Source organism: Chrysochloris asiatica, unplaced genomic scaffold, assembly GCF_000296735.1.
Source record: "Chrysochloris asiatica unplaced genomic scaffold, ChrAsi1.0 scaffold00189, whole genome shotgun sequence".
NCBI lineage: Eukaryota > Metazoa > Chordata > Mammalia > Afrosoricida > Chrysochloridae > Chrysochloris > Chrysochloris asiatica.
In genome coordinates, this window is record NW_006408707.1 from 5582799 (window position 1) to 5597173 (window position 14375).

A 14375-nucleotide genomic window follows, 5' to 3' on the forward strand; every position below is an offset into this window, starting at 1 on the left:
GGGTTTCTGAGGCTGTAAATCTTTACGGGAGCAGAAAGCCTCATCTTTCTCCCGTGGAACAGCTGGTAGTTTCAAACTGCTGACCTTAAGGTTTGCAACCCAATTCATAACTACTACGCTACCAAATATATATATATTTAAATACCCAAGTTCTCTCTTCATCCATGGAAAGTCTGATTTAATTGCTTTTGTATTTGGCCTCAACCTTGGTGATTTTCAATATAACTCCATTCATTGCTTCAAATACGAATAAAATACTGGAGGTCACTGTACTAAGAAAGACAATCCATTTGCTGTAAGGACTATCTGTATTGACAATCAGTTTACTCCATCGTAAGCATTGTAGTAATATATTTTCTTGCATTATGTCATTTATTCCTCCCTGCAACCCTGTACTACACAAATTAATGTCTTTATTTGCAGATGAAACAAGCAAAAAAATTAAATAGGTAACTTGCCTAAAGCCACACAGTTTAGACTTACTGAAATAAGAACTCAAAATAGGGCTGTTTGAATTCAAAGTTTGGAGTCTCAAGGATAATAGTCTACATAATTTTGTGTCTAGATTGCAATAATAGTAGTAGTCTTTTTGTTGTTGTTGTTTTCTGATTTTCATTATTTCTCTCTCCTTCCTGTGATAAATGTGCCATGTGCCCTGACTCAGGGAAGGTGTCACCATCTTTTTTAGAGTTTGGCAAAATAGAGAAAATACATAAGAATAGATATGTTTTGTACAGAAATTATTAAAAACATAAATTTGAGAATTATTGATTAAAAATTGGAATATAAACTTTTATTTTAAAAATATCAATTCTGTAGGACCACTATTGTAAAAGATTAAGAAAAACAACCCATACTAAAGTGGTGGGGGCGGATTCTTTGCTGGTTACCAGGATGCAGCAGGTGGAGTGAGGGGAGGGAGGGGAAGGTGGTGCACAGGGTAGGGAATAGACACAGGATAGTTTGGGTGCTGGGTAGAGGGGCAATACACAAGAATGGGGAGGGAAATAGAAAAACAAGGCTGATGGGAAAACAATTAGATAGGTTTGCATGGGCTTAGTGGGACAGAGATAAGTAATGATGTATGCACAACCTTGGAACAACAGGGTTCTAGGATACAGAGATTGTGACATGGTTGGAATAGGAAAAAGGGGGGAAATAATTTTAAGATGCTTGGATGTCTCTTAAATCTTGGTTTCCTTTGCATACCATTATAATATAGACACTAGAGAGGGAGAGAAATGAATAGCCAGAAATAACATCATATAAAGCTTGTAAGTCTGTCGTCTGCCTATAACTGATTGAAATACCTAAAATGGAGATACAACATGCCCAGTGAAGGAGGCTTCCTGAAGAGCCTTTGCATTGCATAAGACCATAGGTGAAATCATGAACCCCATTCAGAATCTTCTGAAATGGAAAAGTTTCACTTGAAAGGACAAGCAGACCAGTCTGGAGCAGCTAGAAGAACAGACTATACTTCTTGAAAGAGAGACCTACAAGAAAAATACAAAACAATAATGGCAATCCCACAGGAGACATCACGGCAAGGGGCTGGGTCCCCTCAGGGCAAATCCCCTGCCAAGACTAAGATTCAGAGGTAATACACAAGCAGACATGCGTTCAGATTGGTGACCACGTTTGTCACCAATAAGGGAAAGTGAGGGAAAAACAGCAATGAAGCTGCAAGCAAAGCTCTACAATGTTCAATAGACTCCTGTGAGTCCTGGTGGAGACCTGGTTGGCCAGCAGTGTGGCAAGACCTGGGGACTCATGGGCCCAGAGTCAGTGACATAGACACAGAGGACTAGAATGGAGAGTGAAGCGTCCAGCTAGTAAGAAGAGAGGGCATATGCATAAGAACACCCACACTTGCAGATAATACCCACTTGATCTACTTCAATGGCTGGATGAACAGAGCTCAACTAGAAGAAGAAATAAGAGGAAAAAAGAGTAATCTGATACAATTTGATGAAATTGACCTACATCTATGGTTGCAGTAGCTCAAAGAGGGAACAAATCTTTACAGCAAGGATCATTCTCACCCCCTTTATACACACAGTAGACAGGGATGAGCAACTTGGACATTGACTACCCAAAATGGGGGAGTGGGCTACAAAGGCAAGAAGTGACTAGCTTACAAGCTTTCAAGAGGGAGACTAGATCCAGAAGACATGGAGAAGGTAGAATCTCCACTGAGTAGTGTTCAATCTGTCTGGGTGGAGCTGATGAAAGGAGATCGTGATAGGTCTCTTGTGATACAACAGTGAATAATTTCTACCAGGAATGACTGTGAGGGTTGGAAATGTAAAGGTAGATGTTGTGTAGCAAAAGGAGTGGAGTGATTAACTTTGCATCCCAGGAGTGGAGGTCCCTGGGACCATCAAGGGAGAAGAGCAGAGAGCGGGACCTTACCCAGAGAAGCAGTGATGCCAGTGATGGAGGCAGAGATGATGATGTGGAGAGATGGAGCAGCTGGGGATTTTAGACCCAGAGAGGGAGAGGGGCTGTGTGCTGATTACCAGCGGACAGGCTTGCAGGGTATACCCTATGGTTGGTTGATGATGCATGGAGGGGATTATAACTATGTCAATGAAAGGATATACAGTAGAATGAATGTGACGCTAATGTTCTCCCAAATAAATTATCACATAATTAACAATAAAACATTAATATATATATACAAATTCTAGACAGTTCTAGATCTAGACAACCGAAGATATTAAGGTTTAAATTGTTGTTTTTGTTAAGTGCCATCCAGTAGGTTTCGACTCATAGTGATCCTGTAGAATATGATTTATCTTGTTCACTACAGTCCCAGCAGATTCACACCAGTACTTCTGATTTTAATATTAACACATTTTTCTTGGGTATCTTATCAAATGTAAATTTTGATTTAATAATATTGCAGTAAGTGTTTATGAATCGGGCTGCTAATCCCACAGTCAGCAGTTCAAAACTACCAGCTGTTTCATGGGAGAAAGATAAGACTTTCTTCTTCTGTAAAGAATTACAGGCTTGGAAACCCTATGCAGGGTTGCTATGAGTCAGAACCCATTCCACAGCACATAACAACAAGAAGAAGAAGTAAAAAAGAACCCTAAATATGCATAATCCAGTCATAGTATATAAATTTTTGTTACTACTACCAACTCCTTATGTATATTTTAGCATCTCCTCTGTTCTCAATTTGCCCTTTCCATTTCCCATGGCCCAATTGGCAATTATACCAGTGTTGCTGATAACTTAAAACCTTAACTAGTTGCTATTGATTCAATTCTGTCTGATAGAAGAACTGTACATTTGAATAGAACTGTACTCCAAGGGTTTTCATGGCTGTGATCTTTGGAAACAAATCATCAGGACTTTGTTCTGATGTGCCTCTGAGAGAATTCAAACCAATGACCTTTCAGTTAGTAATCTAGTGTTTAACCATTGATGTGACTCTGGGTTCTTATGTTGTTTCTATATGTTCTTAATATGTAATGCATAAAGACTTTGTATTTTTTCAATTCAACATAAATGATAGGATGCTTTCTGAACAGAAAGTTTGATTTGAACCACAAAGTTGGAGGGTTAACCTCACCATTTGCTCTTCAGAAACCCTACACAAGGTTGCTATGAGTGGGAACTGACTCTCAGTCACTTAACAACAAGAAAGGATAATCACTGGGCTACTAATTGCAAGGTCAGCAGTTCAAACACACCAGTCACTCTTTAGAAACTCTATACAGAGTTACTATAAGTCTGAATCAACTCAACAGCAATTAACAACAGCAAGAATACATTTTCCTTGTTTTAGTCAATATTTTTTCTGAGATATAGTTATATTATAGTTTAACCATGTAGGTTGTCATTTCTTACTTGTGCATTTTATTTCACAATTTGTACTCACTACATTTCCTCTTATATTCTCTGGCAAATTTAACCTAGGTTGCTCCCACCATTAGTACTAAAAACAATCTCATAATCATCAGTCTTGTGATCTTTTCTTATAGAATATTCATTATCAGATTTAGATCATAATTTTAAGCATATTTGGCCCGATATTATCAAACTGATTTGTAGCTTGGCTGCATGATACCGAGTCTTTGGATTTTATTGAGATATTTTTATTCTAGTGTATCTAGGATAATTAAAGATTTTTACTAACTGCTGTAGTCTGAAGTTGATCACATTCAAAATCAAGATGTATTCATAATTATTGGTGGTTAGAATGTAAAAGCTTGAATCAGAGAAGATAGATAAGTACTTGGAGAATGCAGTCTTAGTAATAAAAATAATGTGGAGATCTCATGATAGAATTCCCCTAAATCAGCAACTTACTATTTGGAATTTCTAGGATTAGTCATAAGGTATTACTAAAAAAAAATCACTGTTGGTGTTGTTGGGTGCTCTTGAGTCTGTTCAAGCTCAGAGCAAACTTGTACACAGGAACAAAACACTGCCCAGTTCTGTGACATCCTTAAAATTGTTATTAAGTTTGAGTACATTGTTGCTGCCACTGTGTCAGTCCATCTTGTTGGGGCTTTCCTCTTTTTTGTTATCCTCCATATTATAAAGCATGATGTCTTCCTCCAGGGACTGGTCGCTCCTGACAGCATGTACAAAGATCAATAGATGAAATTTTCCCATCTTCACTTTTATGGAGCTGGCTAGTTTGTTCTTATGATAGTCCATGGTACTTTCAATATTCTTCTTTAACATCATAGATCAAATGCATTAAATCTTCTACAACCTTTTTTCAATGTCAAACTTTTACATACATAGGAGGTGATTGAAAATACCATAGATCAGATCAGGCTTACATTAGTTCTCAAATTGACATCTTTGCTTTTAACATTTTAAAGTGGTCTTCTGCAGCACAATTGCCTAAAGCATTGTTACATTTGATTTCTTGATTGCTGCTTCTGTGAGTGTTGATTATAGATCCAAGAACAATGAAGTCCCTGACACCTTCAATCTTTACTCCATTTGTTGTTGTGTTGTTGTTGTTGTCAGGTGCTACTGTATCAGTAACTATTCATAGCAACACTATGCACAACAAAATGAAACACTACCCAGTCCTGAATCATCCTCAGATTTGTTGTTATGTTTGAGGCCACTAGTAATCCTTCACTTTACCAAGCATAATGTCCTTCTGCAGCTACTCATCTCTCCTAACAACATCTCCAAAGTTTACCTTACTGCCTTCAAAGAAACATTCAAGTTGTACTTCCAAAACAGTTTTCTGTTCTTCTGGCAGTACGTGGTACTTTCAATATTCTTCTGCAACATAGTAACTCAAATGCATCAATTCCACTCAGGTCTTCCTTATCCACTGTCTAACTTTCACATGCATATGAGACAACTGAGAATACCATGGCTTGGACCATGTGCAACCTAGTGCTCAAACTAACACCTTTGCTATTTAAAACTTTAAAAGAGGTCTTTCTTAGCAGATATGAATAATATGATATGTTATTTGATTCCATGATTGATGCTTCCATGAGTATTGATTGTGTATTAGATCCACAATTTCATTAAAATGAAATCTTTGACAATTTCAGTTTTTTACCCATTCATCATGATGTTACTTATAGGTCCATTATGGAGTTCTTTGTTTTCTTTACATTGAGGTGTAATTTATATTGAAGGTTTTAGTCTTTGGACTTCATTAGTAAGTTTTTGAAGTATTCTTCATTTCCAACAAGCAAGGATGTGTCATCTACAAATCACAGGCTATTAATGAGTCTTCCTCCAATGATCTTGATACCACATTTTCCCAATAATCCAGATTATTGAAATATTTGCTCACCATACACGTTGAATAAGAATGATGAAAGGACAAAACCCTGACACATATCAGTACTGACTTTAAAGGGATACTGAATGTATCCTTTTGTTCTGTTTGAACAACTGACTCTTGGGATCCTCATGAAGACAATTAAGTGTATCCATTCTTCCATAGTTTGTTATGATTTACATAATCTAATGCCTTTGCATAGCTGATAATGCATAGATAAACACCTTTATGGAAATGTCTGCTTTCAACCAAGAACTCTATGCCTTCAGCAATGATATCCTCTTCTGAATCTGGCTCGAATTTCTGGAAGCTACTGCTGCAGCCATTTTATCTTCAGAAAAATTTACTTGCATATGATATTAATAATATTGCTTGGTGATTTTCCCATACTGTTGGGTCACTTGTTTTTCAAATGGGCACAAATATGATTTCTTCCAATATATTGACCAGGTGTCTGTCTTAAAAATTTCTTGACATAAATGAGTGAGTATTTCTAGTGCTGCATCAGTGCATTGAAAATTTTCAATTTATACTTTATCAAATTCTGGAACCTTGTTTTTTTCACCAATCCCTTTGAACATAACCAAATTCTTTTTGGAACATTGATTCTGTGTATTACTTCCAATTTGTTTTGATATTTCTTGTGTCATTCCATATTTTGCCCATAGAATCCTTCAATATTGCAACCCTAAGCTTTATTTTTTTTCTTCATTTTTTTTTTTTTTTTTCTTTTTGAGAAATGTGAAACATTGTCTTCCTCTTTATTTTTCTATCTCCAGGTCTTTGTATATTCTATTATAATGCTTTACATTGACCTCTTGTGCTGCCCTTTGAAAATTTCATGATATTTTCCAATAATTTTATCTTCTCTTCATTCAAAAGCATGATGCAGATAATCTTCTGACATCCATTTTGGTCTTTTCTTTCTCTCCGATCTTTCTGATGGCCTAATGCTTTTTCATATATGATATTCAGTATATCATCCCACAGCTTCTCTGGTCTTCAATCACTAGTTTCTAATGGATCAAGTCTGTACTTCAGATGGTCTCTAAATTCAGGTGGAATTGATTCTCCTGAACTTGTTCTAATTTTTTTCAATTTTAGCCTGAACTTGCATAAGAGCAATCGATACATTCCACAGTTTACCACTGGCCTTGTTTTGAGTGATATGGATGAGGCTTCTCCATTACCTCGTTGTACAGAACCAGTCAGTTTGATTCCTATGCATCTATCTGATGAGACCCATATGTATAAACTTCTTTAGTGTAGTTGCAAAAAGTTAATTGCAATGAAAGAATTTTTGGTCTTAAAATATTTGATCATGCTATATCTAGCATTGTTACAGTCAACAAAGCCAACTACTAATTTTCCCTATTTGTTTACAACTTTTGCATTGCAATACCATCAGTTATCAAGGTATCTTCATTGTATGTTTGGTCAATTTCAGCCTGAAGAAGTTGGATGATGTTGTGTTGTTGTTGTTGTTGCTAGGTGCCATCGAGTTGGTACCGACTCATAGTGACCCTATGTACAACAGAATGAAACAATGCCCAATACTGGGCCAACATCACAATTGCTGCCATGGTTGATGCCATTTATACTACCATTTTGCCAATTTATCTCTCTGGGGGTTTTCCTCTTTTTCTCTGACCCTCCACCTTACCAAACATGATATCCTTCTCCAGCGACTGCTCCCTCCTGACAATATGTCCTAAGTATGAGAGATGAAGTTTGGCCATCTTGGCCTCCAAGGAGCACTCTGGCTGTACTTATTCCAACACAGATCTGTTTGTTCTTTTGGAAGCCCATGGCACTTTCAGTATTCTCCTCCAAAACAGTAATTCAAAAGCATCAATTCTTATACAGTCTTTCTTAATCACTGTCCAGCTTTATCATGCATATGAGGTTATTGAAAATACCATAGCTTGGGTATTGTTGTTAGGTGCCATCAAGTCAGTTTCAACTCATAGCAACCTTATGAGCAACAGAACAAAACACTGAATGGGAGTGCACCATCCTCACAATTGTTATTATGATTGAACCCATTGCTACTGCTACTGTGTAAATCCATCTTATTGTGGCCTTCCTTTTTTAATTTTATTTTTGACCCTTCACTTTGTTGCTGTTGTTAGTTGCCATCAAGTTGGTACTGACCCATAGCAACTTATGAACGAAACACTGTCTGATACTGGTCCAATCTCACTGCTGTTCCCACGCTTGAGTCCATCAATGCTGCCATTTGGCCAATCCACCTCAATGGAGGTCTTCCCCCTCTTCTCAACCTTCCACATTACCAAACATGATGTCCTTCTCCAGCAACTGGTCCCTCCTCTCAATATGTCCAAAGTATGAGAGACAAAGTTATGGCCATTTTGGCCTTCAAGGAGCACTCTGGCTGCACTTCTTCCAAAATGGATCTATTGGTTCTTTTGGCAGCCTACTGCACTTTCAATATTCTCCTCCAACACCATAACTCAAAGGCATCAATTCTTCTACAGTCTTCCGTATTCATTGTCCAGCTTTCTCATGCATATGAGGTTATTGAAAAGACCATGGCTTAGGTCAGGCACACCTTAACTGACATGTTTGTACTCAAGCTGACATATTTGCTCTTCAACACTTTAGAAGGTTTTGTGCAGCAGATTTGTCTAATGGAATACATTGTTTGATTTCTTGACTGCTACTTCCATGGGTGTTGCTAGTTGATCCAAGAAGAATGAAGTCCTTGACAACTTCAATCTTTTCTCCATTGATAAGAATGTTGTTTATTCGTCCAGTGGTGAGGATTTTTGTTTTCTTGACATTAAGATGTAATCCATATCGAAGGCTGTGCTCTTTGATTTTCACTTTACCAAGCATTACATCCTTCTCCACGGATTTGTTCCACCTGATAATATGCTCAATGTATGAGAGATGAGTCTTGCCATCCTGGCTTCTAAGGAGATTTCTGTTTTTTTTTTTACTTTTTCCAACACCAATATGATGGTTCTTCTGGCAACTTACGATACTTTAAATATGTTACTCCAACAGCATAACTCAAATAAATCAATGCTTTTGCAGTCCTTGTTTTACAGTGTTCAACTTTGACATGCACGTGAGGCATTTGAAAATACCATATCTTTGTTCAGGCACACCTTAGTCCTCAAATTGGCATCTTTGCTCATGAATACTTTAAAGAGGTCTTGTGTAGCAGATTTGTCTAATGCAATACTTTGTTTGATTTCTTGACTTCAGTTTCCATAACTGTTCATAGTGGATACAAGCAAACTGCAGTATTTGGCAACTTCAACTGTACCTCCTTTTATCATGATGTTATTTGTGGTTTATTTGTGAGTATTTTTATTCTTTTTAAACTGAGGTGCATTCCATATTGAGGGCTATGGTATTTAGTTTTTATCAGTAAGTACTTTAAGTCCTTTTCAATTTCAGCCAGCAAGGTTTAAACATCTGCATATTGCAGGCTCTTACATAGTCTTCCTAAAATTCTGATGCCACGCTCTTCATCACATAATCAAGTTTCTCTGATTATTTGTTCAGAATTCAGATTGAATTATTATTATGAAAGATGCAACCCTGCCACACATTTCATCTGATTTTAAACCATTCAGTGCTCTCTAGTTCTGTTCAAATGACTGCCTCTAGGTCTAAGTATAGGTTCCTTATAAGCAGAATATTTTGGAATACACATTCTTCACGATGCTATCCATGGGTTGGCATGATACACACAGTCAAAATACTTTTCATAGTTAATAAAACACAAGTAAACATATTTCATTGAGAAGACAATAAAGAAGGAAAAGGTCAAAATAGATGTCAGAAGAGACACTGAAACTTGCTCTCCAGCATAAAGATGCAAATGGAAGTAATGAGGAGGTCAAAGAGCTGAATAGAAAATTTCAAAGATGGAAAAGAACAAAGTCCTAAAACAAAAGGAAGAAATCAGAAGGTAAAAAAAAGAAATTTCTAAGGGCAGCTTGAGAAGATATAGTCATAGTAAAATAAAGAAAGAACTGTGGTGAGAAAAACAAAAGGGAAGAACATCCTCAGCATTTCTGAAAAACAAAACAAAACAACAACAACAAAAAAAAAAACTGCTGTTTTTAGGTGCCATAGAGTAGATTCTGAATCACAGCAATCCAAAAAGATTGGGTTTCCAAAAAGAACCTGTGAACTATAGACGTTGTAGTTAACAATCCAGTGCTAATTCTGCAGTACTACGCCAGTACATAATAGCCACATGAAAACCACCACAGAATAATAAACTGACAGATGAATGAGTTGTTGTTAAGTGCATCCACTTGGTTCTGACTCATAGCAAACTCATATAGGGTTACTAAGTAGCAGCTAGTTGTTTTGAACTTCTGACCTTGTGTTACACAGTCCAGTGCTGATTCTAGTCTAGTGCCATGCTAGGAATCCAGATGAGTGAGTAAGGACCATCAATTGTTCACAGTCACATTCAAAGTGAAGTAGATGAAAAAATTTTTAAAGCCCATTAGAGCCAAAATACAAACTTGAATATATTCAATCTGAACTTATAAACCATGTTAATAATAGATTTGACACATTAAACACTGACCAAAGACCAAATAAGTTGTGGGGTGACATCAAGAACATATTATATACAGAAACCAAAAGGTTCTTATAAAGACAGGAAAGAAAAAGGTCTAAATTGATGTGAGAATAGACTAAGAAACTTGTCTTTAAATGCAGAAGAGTCAAAGTGAAAGGAAGAAATGATGAAGTAAAACAGCTGGGCAGATTTTAAAGGTCAATTTAAAAGATAAAATATTATACTGTATTATAAAATAAGCAAATAGCTGAAGTTACAAAGCAAAAAGAGTAGAACATTCCTCAATCTGAAATAAATTGTTGGAAAAAGTTCCAGCCTCTAATTGAAATATTGAATGAGTCTATGGTCAAAATATTGAAAGACATAAGAAGTGTCAAAAAGATAGGAGGAATATACAAAGCTACAAAATGAAACAGAATTGGTCAATATTTAACCATTTCAGGAGGTAACATATTATCAATGACTGATGATACTGAAGGAAAAATACAAGCTTCACTAAAGGCATGGGTGAAAAATAAGGCTACAGAAATTGACAGAATACCAGTCAAAATATTTCAACAAATGGAGATTCATTTTCTTCTGTGCCAACGTATCAGGGCATTCTACTTAAAAAAAGTCCATATTACTCTCCATGACAAAGAAAGGAGATCCAATGGAATACAGAAATAACAGAGTCATTGTTGTTATTGTTAATTGCCCTCAAACTGGTTCTGAGTCATAATGACCCTGTAAAGGAACAACTGATGAGTTTGAACTGCTGAACTTGTTTATCAAACTAACCTTGCTTATCATACAGCACCACAACACCAGTGAGGAAATAAAATTACATATTACATTGGGCAAAACTACTGCAAAATACATGTAAACTGTTAAAATAAAAAATGATATTTTGTAGATTAATGTACAATTAACACAAGCTATAATATTTTCAATTACTTCTTATGCATGTGAAAGCTAGACAATGGGTAAGAAGACCTAAGAAGAATTGATGTCTTGAATTATGGTGTTGGCAAAGAATGTTAAGCATACCATGAACTATCACAAGTAAAGCAAATCTGTCTTGGAAGAATAGAAGAATCAGAATGCTAGATAAAAGCAAATATAGTAGGACTTCTTGTCATGTGCTTGAGACATATTATCAGGAGGGAACAGTCTCTAAAGAAAGATATCGTTCTTGGTAAACAAAAGAAAGAGTAAAAAGAGGAAGACTATCAATAAAATGAAAGATTCAACCAATTAAGAACTGTAATTATAGCACAAGACTAGGCAGAGTTCAGAACCAACTTGACAGCACAAAATATTAAATGTTCATGCAAGCAAAATTTTGCTCAAGATAATTCAAATATGTTTGCAGTAGTTCATCAAAAGGAATCTGCTAGATATTCTAGCCAGATTCAGAACTGGAAGTGGAATGGGTAATGTCATTGATAATATCAGATAGATCTTGGCTAAGATCTGGCTGTACTTCTTGCAACACAGACCTGTTTATTCTTTTGACAGTTCATGATATTTTTAATATTCCCCTACAAGACCATAACACAAATGCATTAGCAATTGATAGTCTGTTCCACAGTTTTGGCTAATGATATGGAGCTTTTCCACTCTGTTTCCACAGATGTAGTCTCAAATTGAAATCAAAATTTTCTGTGTATTCCATCTGGTGTGGTCCATGTGTATAGTTGTTTTATGTTGTTTCTATTGACCAAGTCATTGGTCTTGAAAATTCTATCAGGTGATCTCCAGCATCATTTCTATCCCTAAGGCTATATTTTCCAACGACTGATCCTTCTTTTTTTTCCAAATTTTGCATTGCAATCGCTAGTGATTATCAATACATCTTATTTGCATGTTGGATGAATTTCAGAGGAAAGAAGTTGCTAACACTCCTCAATTTCATCATCACAGGCTTTAGTGGTTGATGCGTAAATTTGAATAATAGTGATATTAACTGGTCTTTCTTGTAGGCATATGGATATTATCCTATCACAGTGTTGTACTTCAAAACAGATCTTCTTAAATTCTTTCTTTTTGTTGATGCCATTCCTCTTCAATTGGTCATTCCCATTATAGTAAACTATGTGATTGTCAGATTCAAAATGGCCAATACCAGTCCATTTTAGCTCATTAATGCCTAGGATATCAACGTTTATATGTTCTATTTAATTTTTTGACAATTTCCTATTATTCTAGATGTAAACTTAGTACAACCCATATTCCAATTATTAATAGTTGTTTACAGCTCTTTTCATCATTTTGAGTTGTGCCCTGTTCTATCAACAAAATGATTCTGAGATCTTTACACCATGTGCATCATCATGGTCAACTCTACTTTGAGGAGTTAGCTCTTCTCCATTTGCATGTTGAGTGCCTTCCAATTTAAGTGTGGCTATATCTGACAATAATCTAGTGTTCTTCATCATGTTTCAGTATACAATATTCAGGTGCTGACTGTTCCTCTGCCATTCATAAGGCTTCTAGTGACTTAATATTTGGAAATAATTAATCTCACCTTCTTCCTAGTCTGATTTTATCTGGAAGTTCACCTGAAACCTGTCCACCATAGGTAACCCTGCTGGTATTTAAAGTACCAGTGGAATAGCTTCCAAAATCACAGCAATATACAATCCACCACAGTAAGACAAACTGACAGATCTTTGCTTTATCTGCTATGCAAAGGTGCTTATCTGTTTAGATAATAACAAATTATGGATAGCTTTATGATGAAAGGAGCTTTTGTGTCACAGTGGGTTAAGCATTTGGCTGCTAACAACAAGCTTGCCAGCTCAAATTTACCAGTTGCTCAATGAGATCATCTACTCCTGTAAAGACTTACAGTTTCAAAAGTTGTGTTTAGCAGTTTTATTCTGTCCTACAGAATTCCTAAAAGTCAGAACTAAATCAATGGTAGTCTTTTTTTTTTTTTTTTGACAATAAATGGGAACTCCAAAACACTTAATTATGCTTATGTGGAACCAGTACATAGATTAAGAGGAAGCTATTTGAACAGAACAATGGGATACAGTGCGGTTTAAATTTTTAGAATGTGTTCACTAGGGTTGTACACTTTCACCGTATTTATTTAATCTGTAAGTAATCCTTAAGGCTGAGCTATGTGTGAAAGAATGCAGCATCAGTATTAGAGAAAGATTTGTTAAGACAAAATTGGAATCTTTCACAACTTCAATCCTTTATACACGTATCATGAAGTTATTTTATTAGTCCAGTTGTAAAAATTTTTGTTTTCTTTACATTGAAGTACAACCCACTATTTTCTGATTTTAAGTTTTGTTCATGTTTTCTCCCATTCTATCTAGGACCATCTAATGTGATCCTTTAAGAGCAATTGGTAGTAGTAGCTGGCTACCATCTAGTTCTACTGGACTCATATTAGTGACTGATTTTCATGTGTTCCATTAATTCATTTGACTAACTGATTCTAAACAAGTTTCATTTTCATCACTCTTATCTCTGCACATGGAGACATAAAGAGTTGCACATTAGATTGCCACTCTTGAGTTTTTTAAGATCCCAGTCACTACTCACCAAAGTAAGCTTTTGGATAAATATACTATGTCATTTGATCATGGTGTCACTTGAGTTTATGGTTCTGATGCTTTGGACACAGCAACTTTTTGCCTTAAGGTGTTTGGTTATGTCTAGGATATTTTTTTTTATCATATCACTCCTTTATGTTCCACCACAGTCATAGATGTGTTTGCAACAAGGTATATTTATTGTTAGGTGTCATCAAGTCAGCATCAAATCATATCAACCCTATGCACAACAGAAACACTGCCCAGTCCTGTGCCAACCTCACAATCATTGCTACATTTGAGCCCATTGCTTTTGCCATTATGTCAATCCATCTCAATGGGTGTCTTCCTCTTTTTTGCAGACCCTCCATTTTACCAAACATTGATAACCTTCTCCAAGGACCAGTCCCTCCAGACAATGTGTTTGAAGTTTGAGAGGTTAAGTCTCACCATTATGGCTTCCAAGAAGCATTCTGGCTGTACT